Genomic DNA, 15,000 nt, shown 5'->3' on the forward strand with positions numbered 1-15,000 from the left:
AAAGGTTCTACGCTTTCTTTCCATATACAAAATAAAGTTTCTTTTTTATTTTGCAGCAGCACAGTAGCAAACTACACACCACAGTAGAGTCTCCTGGCAAAGTACATTATCGGCAGACATCCTGCCGTTGAAAGCTGAACTGCGAGAACAAGTGAGCAGTGTTGCAGTATAGTTTGGCCGCCATTAATTCTTTTCAACACCACTACTGCATCACGTAGCTGATACATGATGGCATAGTGTGTACCATGCTTTAATTAAGCCCCGTACACACTATGCATCATGATGCTCGCAGTGTTAGATGGTTGCGTTGAAAAACGGCTTTTTCAACACGAAGAAGCATCACTAACGTGTTGTTGGGGCCGAGCCATTTCATTGTGCAACTCAGGTATGCACCAACGTTCAGAGGGGGAGGATGTCCGCTCACCGCCACCCACCAAACCCCTTGAGAGGACAAGGTCTAACACTACGTTTTATTGCATTACTGAAGGAACATCCATCTGTTTGGAACATCAAATGCAAGCATTACAAGATGAGAGACATCAGGAGTGCAAGCTTGGAAACCATAAAATCAGAGTTATCGAGTTTTGTAAACTGTACATTGCGGAATGAAGACACAATTCTACAGGGAAATGTCTGCAATCAAAGCATCATAGATGTCTGGAGCTCCGAAGTTATGGTGTTTTGATGAGCTGTGTTTCCTGTAATAAAAAAATATTTGTGTACTTTGTACCTATATTTGAACCTTACTTTCAAATAATCCTCCCTAAAGACATTATAGATGGCTTCACAGGTTTCGGGGATGATTAGACCGAGGCTCTGTTTTGAAATCCTGGTTGATAATATTGGAGGCTTGCATACGATCCTCCAGCTGCAAGAACGAGCTCCTGGTGATATGTTGTCTCGGAAGCTGGTGTCCTGCTTACAAATATATGGTTCAATTTTTTTCCAACAATTTATAAAATGCAAGGATTGGCATTCTTGTGCAATTTTCAAAGTCTGTTGGATTTTTAACTTGTAGCTCCAAAAATATTTCATAGAAGCTTCCCTTCAGAGGTCGCGGAAAAAGCCATTGCTTACACCACAAGGTTCTACGTTTCTTCCTCAAAAGTTTCTCTTTTGCAGCAGACAGAGCAACTACACCTCACAGTAGAGTCTCCTGGCAAAGTACATCATCGGTAGACCTCCTGCCGTCGAAAGCTGAACTGCGAGAACAAGTGAGCAGTGTTGCAGTACAGTTTGGCCGCTATTAATTTTTTTCAACACCACTACTGCATCACTTAGCTGATACATGATGGCATAGTGTGTACCATGCTTTATGAACCACCAGAACTTGAGGCAAGGCTTCCATGAGACAACGTTCTTCGTTTCCTTTCGAGAGGGGTATGAATTTCTCAGTTCGTCCTTTGCTATCAGTATTATTATCATTATTATTATTCAGTAGATGAAACCTATTAACTTGAAATTTCAGGCTTCCAGAGATTATGGTGTTCTTTAGGAAGAAGTAAGATGAAGTAAAGGGAAACAGATAAAGAAGAGACCCCACTTATCAAAAAAAAAAAAAAAAAAAAAAAAAAAAACTAAACAGTTGAATAAAGGAAATGAAAGCAATGATTTTAATAGTACTAATGTTTCCCCCGATGAAGTGATAGTGCAGTTCTCTCAGGCACGAGCGCTCCAGACTCGAATCTATCGAATTACAGGGTTTCATTTCGACGGCCACGGAAGGAATGCTATTTCAGTTAGTGTCTCTCTGTCGTCGAATGCAGAACTAAGAAGAGGAAGTGAGTAGGAGAGACGGTGAGAGAGACAGAGACAGACAGACAGACAAAAGATCGATATACGGGAAGTTAAGTGAGAAACTTTTTTTATGAGAGAATTGCTCATCAAAGTTTTACCAAACATGAGGAAAATGTAACTATAGATTTAATCAAATACCAAAATAAGTGCATGCACACACACACGCGTATATATATATATATATATATATATATATATATATATATATATATATATATATATATATATATATATATATGCAATATAAAACACCGTATCGTGCTTCGAAGAAATCAATAGAAGGATCCACATTACTATCCTTGTTTATCTAGATAAAATATATTTATGGAAATATATACAAAGCTTAAAGCTTTCGTCCATCCTCCTGTGGACTTGATCACTAAGTAAATGAAACTCATTAACTTAGTGATCAAGTCCACAGGAGGATGGACGAAAGCTTTGTTTAAACTTTGTATATATTTCCATAAATATATTTTATCTAGATAAACAGGATATTACTGCCGATCCTTCTATTGATATATATGTATATGCATATATATATATATATATATATATATATATATATATATAAATATATATATATATAGTATATATATATATATATATATATATATATATATTATATATATATATATATATGTGTGTGTGTGTGTGTGTGTGTGTGTGTGTATGTGTGTGTATATACATACACATACATATATATATATATATATATATATATATATATATATAATATATATATGTGTGTGTGTGTGTGTGTGTGTGGTGTGTGTGTGAATGTATGCCTGTATATACACCGGCGCTGTGTACAGGTAGCATAAGTTTTGAAACTGAAGTGTACAGAGAGCAGAAACGGTCGTGCAACATAATGCAACATATAGGTTAATATGCACAACGCATGAAAATTACCGAGATGCTGTTTGTTGCTAGAGTTTAGATATTTTTCTGGTCCGACTTACAAGAGAAGCCAGAGGTAGGGCAGCCGATGTGGGTGCAAAGTGTGGGGTTAAGAGAAGGGATCGTGAATGAAGTGTAAGGACGCAATGTAAAACGAAGATCTTTAGAAAAGCAGGTAACTTTTTTCATTTGATTTTATTTGATTCATAAAATCTAGGCTTTCAAGACAAGCACTGGGCACTTTCGGCCACTCAGCGCAAAAAACAATGAAAAAAGGAAGTTGGAATGGGTAGATAGTAAGACAAAGAAGTTCAGAAGCTAAACAAAAATGAAATACAGGGTGCCCATGAAGTCCCAAGACCACTTCAAACAATAAATACTTGTAATGGTACTGGGACTTTATGGACAGGCTGTATAAAGATTTAAATGTGGAACTGCGAGGAAACCTTAAAATTGCACCAAGAAGTGACAGCTAGAGGTGTTCTACAGCAACACTGAAAAAGGAATGAGGGAATTGGAAGTCAAGTAAAAAGCTAAAAAATGGGTGCAGCTAGGGGTTTAAGGTAACGCTGCAAACACCCTTTCGTAATGGCCATAGTACACCACGTAAGTGGTGCTGACGATACTATCCCTGAGGGAGTGTTTGATATATTTTGCGGTTTATCTAGATGGTTGCGCAGCATCAAATGGTCATCAAACGTCAAAATAAAATTGGCTGTTTGTAAAGTGGGCATGACATGTATGCAAATACATGTATATACAACCCTATTAGTACTAGCATATATACACATGAGAACATTTCACATGTGCTAAAACACTCACACAGGACAAAATTCCCATAAATTATGTAATTGTACACTAAATAATTTAATTTTCTTTAGATTAAATACCCTTCAGTTCGGAGAACATTTTAACAGATAACGCATTTTATTCTATTCCCATACATTATCTAAATCTTACGAAGTTTCTCGATTTTAATGGTGTATTAGCCTATGCTCCTTTAACAAAGAGATGATTCGTGTTTCTCAACCTAAACATTTCAACATTACCTGACAACCATAACAAGTCGGGGAGGGGCTTCATGTTCCACTTTCGCGCCAACAAAGTGTCACTTTTGCAAATTTTGCAGTTGACTTCAGTTCAGTTGGGTTCGGCAACTGGGAACAAATCTCCCAATTCCCAACAGTGCACAAAGCAGAAGGGAATTCTAACGCATAACGAGATTTCTTAGGATGAAAAAGAATTCGAGAGCCCCATTTTAGGAAATTTCTATGTCGAATAAAGAAAATTCCCTGTCTGTGTTGCGTTGTTTATATAAGCTTTAGATAAGGGAGGTGGAGTTTTAGATTAAGCCACGCTCTCTATTTGGAAACGCAGGAAAGCATACTTGGATGAAGATTTACATTAAAGGATCACATTTCATAAATGACGTTAGCTCTATAATTCAGGGAGGACTCCAGTAGAGTTAATTAGATATTAAAGAAATTTGTAGCTCGATGTAAACATATATATATATATATATATATATATATATATTATATATATATATATATATACATATTATATATATTTACATCGAGCTACAAATTTTCCTTTAATATAATTAACTCTCTCTCTCTCTCTCTCTCTCTCTCTCGTCTCTCTCTCTCTCTCTCTCTCTCTCTCTCTCTCTACATATATATATATATATATATATATATATGTATATATGTTTACATCAAGCTACAAATTTCCTTTAATATCTAATTAACTCTACCTCGGAATTAATATATTTTCGTATATGTTAATTCCGAGGTAGAGTGAATTAGATATTAAAGGACATTTGTAGCTCGATGTATGTATATTAATCACGGTAATATGATATGACTTTAGTTTTTCTTCATGCGCATTTCAAGCATTGATCTCAGGACCTCTGGGCTTCTAGCCAGCCATAACTATAGTCCTATACAGATTCACATGATCAAGCTCTCTGTATTCAATGTGAAATGAAGAACGGGGAATGAAGACTTTAAAGCAGACTGGAGTCCTCCCTGAATTATAGAGCTAACGTCATTTATGAAATGTGATCCTTTACTGTAAATCTTCATCCAAGTATGCTTTCCTGCGTTTGCAAATAGAGAGCGTGGCTTAATCTAAAACTCCACCTCCCTTATCTAAAGCTTATATAAACAACGCAACACAGACAGGGAATTTTCTTTATTCGACATAGAAATTTCCTAAAATGGGGCTCTCGAATTCTTTTTCATCCTAAGAAATCTCGTTATGCGTTAGAATTCCCTTCTGCTTTGTGCACTGTTGGGAATTGGGAGATTTGTACCCATATATATATATATATATATCTATATATATATATATATATATATATATATATATATATATATATATATATATATATGTTTACATCGAGCTACAAATTTCCTTTAATATCTAATTAACTCTACCTCGGAATTAATATATTTTCGTATATGTTAATTCCCTTTTTCGTATATTTTCGTATATGTTAATTCCCTTTTTTATTAAACTACACAAATTAGAAACCCTTACCTGTTGTCAATGGTGCCCTCTGTCTGCAACCATGTCGTTAGGCTATTAAGATCTCGTAAGTATAAAAAATATACTATTTTACCCAAAGCAGTTGAATATAAAATAGATCAAAATGATTAACAAGTCATAATGACAGAAAACCCAAATCTGCCCATAAAGAAACTCGTAAGTTAACATTCTACCCTCCTGACTAAGAATTCACTCCCAGACCCAAAATGTCAATAAGTTCATCATATTAGTCAGGTTAGAGATTCCCGTCTCTAGTACCATGGAATATAACCCATCTGTAATAAAGATAACAATGGATAAGAGATACACTTCACACATCACTCTTTTCGAAGTATTTAGGTAAAAGAAGGTATTTCACACTTCTCTCTCTTTCAAAGGTAACGGTTTTCTAAGTATTACAAATATACGTCATACCTTTACGATGGGGGCTTTCTCTCCCGACACTTGGCGTGTACCACCTGACCTCTTTGTGCTCACCGAAAGGAATGTGACTTTCGCAAGTGCCTTGGACTATTAGACCTGTAACATCCGTACAAACGAATGTACATGCTTAACTACAAGACAAGCAATCTCTCGGTTAAACGCTTACATACTCAAATTCCTTCACTCAAGTAAGCTGCCCTTACAGCCTGTCTCCAAGCAAGACACGATATGTGATTCATTAACATTACATACACTTGTAAGATGGCTCGGCCACCTATGTCCTCTGTGCACTCCTGTCGCACACCACATCATCAACTAATGCACAATGTATCAATTTACCACATGACTTAGGGCCACCTCTGTTGCCAGAGCCCTTGTGCTTCGTCGAATGCACAAAAGTTTAAGAACACCTAGTGCACAAATTGTGATCAGTATAGCACCTAACATGATCATTAATATTGGTATAGTGTAACGGTCACTAAAGAATGGCTCATCCTCGTCACTAAGATAAGCAGAACTCGACGAATAGTTGTAGACACAGGTTGAGTGCGTAAACCAACTCGAAACAACTCAGCACGCGCCATTATTAAGCGTCTGCGACCCTCTCATCGCGAAACTGTAGATTCGACATTTTCTACTGAAGGAAATGTGGTCACCACCCCGTTGTCAAGGAAATATCCCGTGACTTCTATGCAAGTGCTACTCACACCTGCCTCATCGAAGGCTGTAGACCCCTGATTTATCCCAGAACATATCCTGAGACGGTATATCGAAGACATCTTATCCTTTGCAAAGGCAGTCCATAGAAATGCCATTCGTGCGTAGACTTCACTGTAGAACAAAGTCGTTTCCATCGCCATCATCACATAGAGTTGGGAATTCTCTAAAGTCATTGTGAGTCCGTATTTAAAAGGTCTACATGGTCATAAAATAACTAAAGTCTTGCTTTACCCCACAAATCCGTCATTAATTAATATACTCAAGCTAAAAATTCCTCGCTAAACAAAATATAATCTTTACCCACTGAATCCTCACAAATAATCCCATATATGACAAACACGCTATCAAAAGAGAACCCATAAAGTCTAACAGCAAAAACTGCTTTTATGGTTTATATAACTAACCTCCATGAAATATAATGCCGAAGACCACTTCCATCTAACTCACATACTACAACAAATTATATCTCCTATCTAAAATAAAAATGCTATTTAGAGCTTAACTCCCATTACAACATCTCTCGTAAGAAAAGAAAAAAAAGAAAAGAGGAAAAGAAAAGATAATAACAACAGTAATAAGTGAACTTTCCCCCATTACACAGCGCACATAAGAGAAAAAGAAACATATATAACTCAATATCCTTCCCAAAACGGAATGTGTGCCGTTACGGAATTTGCTACCGTAGCAATCCCATCGACCAGAAACGACCGGAAAAGAATCCCCTTACATGATACATTCCCATGGAATGCCATAATCAACATCTACGAGAATAGTGCAAATCCCCGAGTAATCAACTCCAAAGGGAAAAATCCGCAACCGTATTCATTACAGCATCATTAGCAAAAAATCCACCTGTGAAAACTTCAGGTGCTTCGAACTGCAGCATAGTCAGACTCACAACTTCAGAAATTCATGATTCTCAAAAAAATGTTCTATACTGAAACCATATCAGCACATTTCACAGAACTATCTCCAAGATATGACCAAGGTGTTCCAAAATTAATTCGAAGACATAATTCTCCCAAACGATACTGCTCAATTATATGAAAAATTATCACTTATTCGGGATAAGAAACTACGATAAACTCAAAATTCCATAATTATATACCACCAAAAAAAAGGAAAGTCACCCCAAGGATCAATGCCATCTCCTTATATATATAAATCACCATCTTAATAATAACACCACTCCAGTGATAAAAATATTTCCTCCATTTAATTAATAACCCCACGCAAAACAAAAAAATCATCCCCCCCTCAAAAGAACTTGTCCTTAAATCATAAGTCCCCACGACATTACCCGAATTATATAAACCCCAATGTCATCTATTCGGCTCGTGAAACCCCAAAAATTCAGCCCCAAATATCATACACACAGGAATAATCACATGTTTATCACGTTTCTCAGCTAAAACAAAAATTTGCCATATTTCAACCGCTTCCCACGTAAAATATTAACCCCGAAATCTTACCCCAAAACGCCGCAGATTTGCACATAATAAGAAAATAAACAGTTGAAGGAAATAAAAGAGAGAAAAAAAAACGTAAAAGCATTCCGCCACCAAATTGCAAAAAACAGACAGTAAGAAAAAAAAGAAAAAAAAAATGCAATTGCGCGACAATATATTAATCACCATAACCAATTCTTTTTAATTTCGAGATATGTGTTAACCTCGACCGACCTGTTTTTTCCTCTAAGACTACAAATCTGTTTCCAATTTTCTCTTCAATGACTTTAAAAGGACCTTCAAAGTTAGGGCCTAATTTGTAATTTAGTTCATTTCTCACGTTAAGTTTTAAAAATACCTTGTCTCCGACATTGATCTTGGGATCAGATGTTTTACTATTACTCTTCTGTACCATATCTCTGGTTGTGGATTCGAGATTACGGCTGAGACAAGCATGTCTCTCTCTCGCTGTAGATATCAACGCCTCGACCATATCCTCCCCATGATGAGGCATAGTTAGCAAATCAAATGTGCCTCGTGCTGGACAACCAAACAAAGCTTCAAATGGGGACATTTTAATGGAATCACTAACCATAGTGTTAATACTATGTCTAACAACATTAACATATCTGTCCCAATTCTTATCATTACCACCTACAGTTTTCCGGAGAGCCTCGAGCACTTTCCTGTTTGCTCGTTCGCACAACCCATTAGCCTCGGGTCTGTATGGGATAATTGTTACTTTCTGTATCCCCATGACTTCAGCTAAACATTCCAAGGTTTTATTCACAAATTCCCTCCTGTTGTCAATTAATAGAACTTCGGGTGAGCCATATCTGCAAATGATACCATTGAAAAACGCTATGGCTACTTCTTCAGCCGTTTTATGCTTAAGTGGAAAAATTTCTACTATCGTTGTAAGTTCATCTATTAGCATTAACAAGTACTTGTTCGCATATTATCTAGACTCAAAAAAAATTCCCTTGGATATTCATATGTATTCTCTGAAATGGTCTAATCGGTATAGGATACGATCCTAACTTGCATGAAGTTGTCCTTGCAGGCTTACAAGCATTGCACAATGTACAATTCCTTACAAAATTTACCACATCTTTCCCCATGTTTTTCCAAATGTATTTAGCACGAACCTCATCATAAATTTTTTCTATTCCCAGGTGTGGACTACTGAACCTGCAATGAACTATATCCAAAACCACTGGAGTTATGACCTTCGGAATTACGATCTGTTACGTATCTCCTTTACTTTCACTGGTTCTCAACTTATATTTAATTTTCCTAACCAATAGATTACCTTCTAACTCCAAACCCGAAAAAGGCAACTTATAACGTTTCCTGACTAATTCCCCTCTTAGAAATGCTTTTGCATCTGCTAAAATCTCGTCTTCATCTTGCCTTTGCTCTATGAGAGGTATATCTCATTGTATGGCCTCGCTAGTGACTTGCGCAACTTGGAAACCTTCTGTGTTGTGAAAACTCCTGCTGAGAGCATCAACAACCACGATAAATTTGCCTTCTGTATATTTGAGCGTTGCATCAAAATCTCTGATAGTTAAAAACCATCGAGCTCTTTTTGGCAACAAATCAGGTTTATTAAAAAGATCTAGTAATGGTTTGAGGTATGTAAGAACTTCTACTTTATTCCCCATCAGTAACATTTTAAAATGAACTAAGCTCGACACTATTGCAAAGGTTTCTTTATCTATGGACTTCTCGTTGCTGCCCTTTGTCCTGAACTTCCTGCTATAAAAAGCTATAGGATGAAATTTCCCATCGAAGTTTTGCATAAGGCAAGCACCTATACCTTCCTGGCTTGCATCAGTCACTAATGTAAAAGGTTCGCTAAAATCTGGAAACTTCAAAACACGGGGATTCATTAGCGCGTCCTTGAACTTTTGAAAACTCTCCGCCTGGGGTTCCTTCCATTGAAATTGAACGTCTTCCCGCAATACATCAGTTAGGGGAGCTGCTATATTAGAGAACCCTTTCACAAACCTCCTGAAGAAACCGTCGATACCAAGGAATGACTTAATCTCTTTCTTTGATCTGGGGGTGCAAAAATTCGCCATTGCGTTGACTTTATCGTCATTTACTCTAACCCCTTCCCTAGATATGACGTGGCCTAGATATGTGATTTGCTTTTTCAAGAACGAGCACTTGGCTAGCTTAATTTTAAACCCCGCTAATCTAAGCCTCCTAAGTACTTCTGTAAGCACTTCCAGGTGTTGCACGATCGTGTCCGTTGAGACCAGGATGTCATCCATATACACAAAAACATTTTTGCCCAATAACCCGTGCAAAACTGTGTTCACCAACCTGGTAAAAGTCATCGGACTGCCTGATAAACCGAAAGGCATTCTTATAAATTTATAGTGTCCCTTGGACACTGAAAAAGCAGTATATTCCTTGCTACTCTCACTAAGAGGGACCTGTAAGAAACCCTGCGCCAAATCAATTGAGCTATAAATATTGTCCCCCAATTTCAACAAAAAGATCTGGTATGCACGTGACTGGGTAGTGGTCAGGGATCGTCTTCTCATTTAAACGTCTAAAATCGACGCACACACGGACAGAACCGTCTTTCTTAGGCACCGCTAACAAGGGAAAGTTGTAAGGAGACATGCTGGGTCTAATGATTCCTTCTTCTTCTCATCTATTAACCTCTTTCTCTACCTGTTCTCTGATTTTGAAAGGTATGCGATATGCAGGAATATAAATAGGTTTTGTGCCACTCTCCAAATTTACCTTATGCTCTAACACATTAGTCAACCACAATTTATCACCTTGTAAGGCTACCATATTCCCAAATTCTGCCAACAGCCTGCTTATCACTTCAACGTGTTCGCTATAATCCGCATTAGCTAAATGTTCTCTAAATGTTCGTTTTCTTGATTGCATTTCTGCCTCTGAAAACTCAGGTTTCCCCTCTACGATAGCCACTGAAGCACTATCACAACTCCAATCTTGGAAATCCAATATATACGTGTTCTTCTGGTATCTCCTAACTGTATCATGACAGTTTAGCAACTCTAACCACATAAACCCATCCTTGGATACACTGTTCACCGATGCCGTGCTAACAACCCCTCTAAGCTTTTCGCTATTTTTAATAACACACACATCTGTTGGTTTTCTCATTTCCTTTAATTTAACTTTTACCATAGTCTTCAAACCAGGTAGTAACACAACATCCTCGGATAAAACACCTCTATATTTGTGGTTAGTTCCTCCCCTTTCCATCACCCCATACACATTACCACCTTCAGTATCATCCCCAGCATTGTTAGTACCAGAAATAACATCAATATTAGTATCAACATCACCATCCAAAGTATCATCACCACCATTGTTATCACTGGGAACTCTGATAGAACCCCCGTAATCATTTCCCATATCAGCAACGTGGGTTTTAATATTACCTTTCTCCATAACACTCGTATCACCGCCATTAATATCACCGAGCACATCTCTTTCAATAACCTCCATGTCCTTCGTTCTATTCACGTCCTCATAAGACAGAAAAACAACCGGTACCCCGACTGTTATCCCATTAACACCTGCATGGATCAAAATCTTGTGTCTTCTACAAGCAAGATGACCCAGCAAAAGTCTGTTGCCCAACGCAATTCCTTTCATTACCCAAATTGGTTCTGTTAACACTCTGTCACTGAGAGTAAACTGTATTTGAACACGACCCAGGGTATTTAATCTATGGGCTTGCACATCACACACCGTCTCCGTTGAGGGTTGCAAAGGGTAATTGGAAAACATGGATTGATACAAATTATAGTCCATTAGATTTATTGATGCCCCTGAGTAAATATCGGGATATCCACATCCCCTACTGTTCCATAGACTATAGGCCTGGGCTCTGGGGCGTCCCCCACGAGACCACAATGGCATTTACCAATCACCTGTACCCTTTTTGTTGATCGGGCTTCCAAAAATTTCGCCGATCCCTTTGCCCTCTGGTTTGACCTGCCTGGGAAGTTCTCACATTATAATTACCAGAACCTTGAGGTGTAGCCTTCGCATCTCTCCGTATCTGAGACGGACAAGACTGCCAATAATGATCGGTACTCTTACACATTCCACAATATTTAATCCTACACAATTTCTTTGGATGCCCTGGTTTATTGCAGTTGAAACAGCGCAACTGCTGTTGCTTTTGATCGATCGATCTTTTGTTATATTAAACTTTTGCGCACAGACGAGGAGGAGAAAATTCTGTGTCCATTTGCACTCTATCCCTCGGGCCTGTCCCATTAAAATTGTGCCATCTACAGTGGGACATTTAGACATATGTTTTTCAATTTGGGTATAAAGTAATTCTTCGTCTGAAGTAGGTTCAATCTTTGCATCAAAGCTATTCACTATCGCGTCCGGTACATCATGCAAGAGTAGGGAAAAATAGATCAGTTTATGAATGTTCTCAAGAGAGACATTACTCCCTGTAACCCATTTAGATGTTTTCAATTTTCCTACCCAATCCGCCACTGCGTCAAACAGTTTTGAACTATGTTTTACGAGGCTATTAGTGCCCTTTTGTAGCTTATAAAGACCCCGAAGGTCCCTTACCATATCTCCGTGTTCCTTTGAGACATACACTGTTTTCAAAAATACTTGCAAGTCCATCCAGGTACGACATTTTGTAAATTGGAAACTCCGGCAACGATGGGAGAGGTCTCCCCTATTGAAATCCAGCAAAGCTTTCGCCTCTCTAAATGCCTCTATATCGTCCGATATATTCTTTCCCGCTAAATAATTATCAACTCCTTCAAAAAAAATTTGGATAGGCTGTGATAAAATGCCATCTACCATCCCTCTAAATGGACTCACGCCTGCACTCACGTTCGTTACGTGATGCAGTAGCGTTGTGGAACTCTTAGCGTCCGCCATCTTTCTCTGTTTCTGAAAGCTATTTTGTTCTATAAGCTTCCCCGATCTCAATAACATCAAAGTATTTATATAAACCAAACCCAATCAAGAAAAATTAACACAAATTTTCACCCAATAATGGATAACAAAAGGCAAATGCACCCCACGCCCAGTATATTATCCCACGAAAGCAAAAAAAAAAAAAAAAAAATAGGGAGGGGATAGAAAAAGAAAAAAAAATGCAAACCGCTTACTAAGCGCTACGCCTCAGCGGCACCAAACTTTGAAGCTCACACACACCAACTTACGCATCTCTCTCTCTCTCTCTCTCTCTCTCTCTCTCTCTCTCTCTCTCTCAGGGCGTGACTCACAACAAAAAATTCCACGCGAGTAAATTCGCCACAAACAAACAATAGGAATATAAACAACAACAAAAAGTTAAAAAAAATAAAAGATAAAAAGAAAAAAATAAGAAAGAAAACTTGAAAATACACTCACATCTTCATATGACTGGAAACCGAATTCGTATACGCACCACAAATATGCATGAACTATTTACTAAACTTGTGAAACACTTTAATACGTCAAAAATTAAACTTTTCCCCTTCATGTTTTAAAACACTGGTGTTCAAGAATCCCAAGATGGCTGACACTGACTTAGCCCGAGAGACGAACACGAACAGCTTCTCCCTATCCAACCCATTGAATCAGCAAAAAGACCCCCAAGTTGCCTGTGACATGATTATAACCCCTTTTCCTACCAAAAAAAACCATCTATGTCTAACTGGTCGCCAGTCTCTTCGTTAGCGTACCTTCAGCTTATAAAATATATAAAAAGCCTCTTAAGGGGGCCGGCCGGCTAATGCCATTCTTCAAGGACAGGACTTTGATATTCATATCACATAATAAGGTGACTTGGGACATCTCCAAACCGCATATGATTTTCGCCTCTGACCTTTGGATTTGTGACGCCAGGGTGATTTATTCCGATAATAACCATTTTTCAAATTCTATATTAAGGCCTGGGATTACTACCATATATAGACCTGATGTAGACCTCCAATCATATGAGGAGTTTTTTTTCTAAAAGTCATTTTTTTGCTAGATATGAATTTTTCATTATGGTAAAAAAATAAACCCTATAAATTAGGAAAAAAACATTATAAAAAAAGACGAAACAAAAATTGTAAAAAAGGGCTTCATTTGATTGTTCTATAACGTATTTCTGAGTTGTATACCAAATTCCAATGTTATAGCTGTAAAACTAAGTGAGAAGATAGATTTTGAAGGTCAATAACTAAAGTTTTGAGATACAGGCGTTCAAAGTTTTTCTTCGTATTTTTATAACGACAATGTTGATAAATAATGATTATTATGAATGTATATTTCTTTTTTGTGCATTAATAAACCAAAACTATTTTATTTATTATAATTTAATCATAAATGATGATCCCTTTGCTCATATATCGTAGCTTGGGGCACTGCGTCAGGCAAGACGGGGCACTTCTTCCTATGCAACTCTCTCTCTCTCCTTCACAAACTCGGCTTATTACAGCAAATTTTCTTCTTCTGTATGTTACCGAGATGTTATCCTAGTATTTTCCGTTTTGGCATGATGAAATTCTTGCTGAAACAAAAATAAACAAACGTAAATGCAAGAGAATGTCAAGAGGTGAAATTCGAAGTTGTACTCTCTTTTTACAAAGACATGATTATTATGAATTTCATATTCCTTTTTGGGTATTAATAAACCAAAACTATGTAATTTATCATAAATTAAGATCCCTTTACTCAAAGATCGCCTTGGGGACAGTGTGACGTGTGCTTCAGGCAAGACGGGCGCGTTTACTTGCTATGCAACCCTCCCTCTCTCTCTTCTTTAACTACGCTAATATCGCATATATTATGATATTCTGTAATCATATTAGAGCGAATTTTCTTCATCTTTATGTTAGCGAGATGTTTTCCTTGTCTTTTCCTCATTGACATGATGAAATTCTTGCCGAAACATAGATAAGCATATGTAAAAAGCAAGCGAATGTCAGAGGTGAAACTCGAACGTGTAGGGTACTTGACGTCTGTGCTCCTACTGATCATGGTTGAACTTGATACTTCCGTCTGTGACCCACGGAATCTGTACAGATGCCATTTCTCACAATTTCTTTGACAATGATTATCAAAATTTACGATAACAGAAGACATATTGCATTTTCTTGTACGGATGAATGTTTTAGGCTTATTGAGTTATGTTTACTAATTACCCTGT

The 15,000-nt window shown here is 37.4% G+C and overlaps 1 protein-coding gene across 4 annotated transcripts in view; it reads left to right on the top strand.

Annotated features, from left to right (window-relative positions):
- The first annotated feature begins 1,643 nt into the window (after nt 1–1,643).
- Nucleotides 1,644–15,000, top strand: part of LOC135211265 (neuronal acetylcholine receptor subunit alpha-7-like) — a 37,879-nt gene continuing 24,522 nt past the window's right edge. The window contains exon 1 of one of the 4 annotated variants that reach the window (XM_064244569.1): nt 1,644–1,781. The gene's annotated coding sequence lies outside the window, so the exon portion shown is untranslated. Of the gene's footprint in view, nt 1,852–9,011; nt 9,085–15,000 lie in introns of those variants that run through there. The other 3 variants (XM_064244568.1, XM_064244567.1, XM_064244570.1) reach the window with 3 other exon arrangements.

The sequence above is a fragment of the Macrobrachium nipponense genome, chromosome 4 (assembly GCF_015104395.2).
Source record: "Macrobrachium nipponense isolate FS-2020 chromosome 4, ASM1510439v2, whole genome shotgun sequence".
Taxonomy (NCBI): Eukaryota; Metazoa; Arthropoda; class Malacostraca; order Decapoda; family Palaemonidae; genus Macrobrachium; species Macrobrachium nipponense.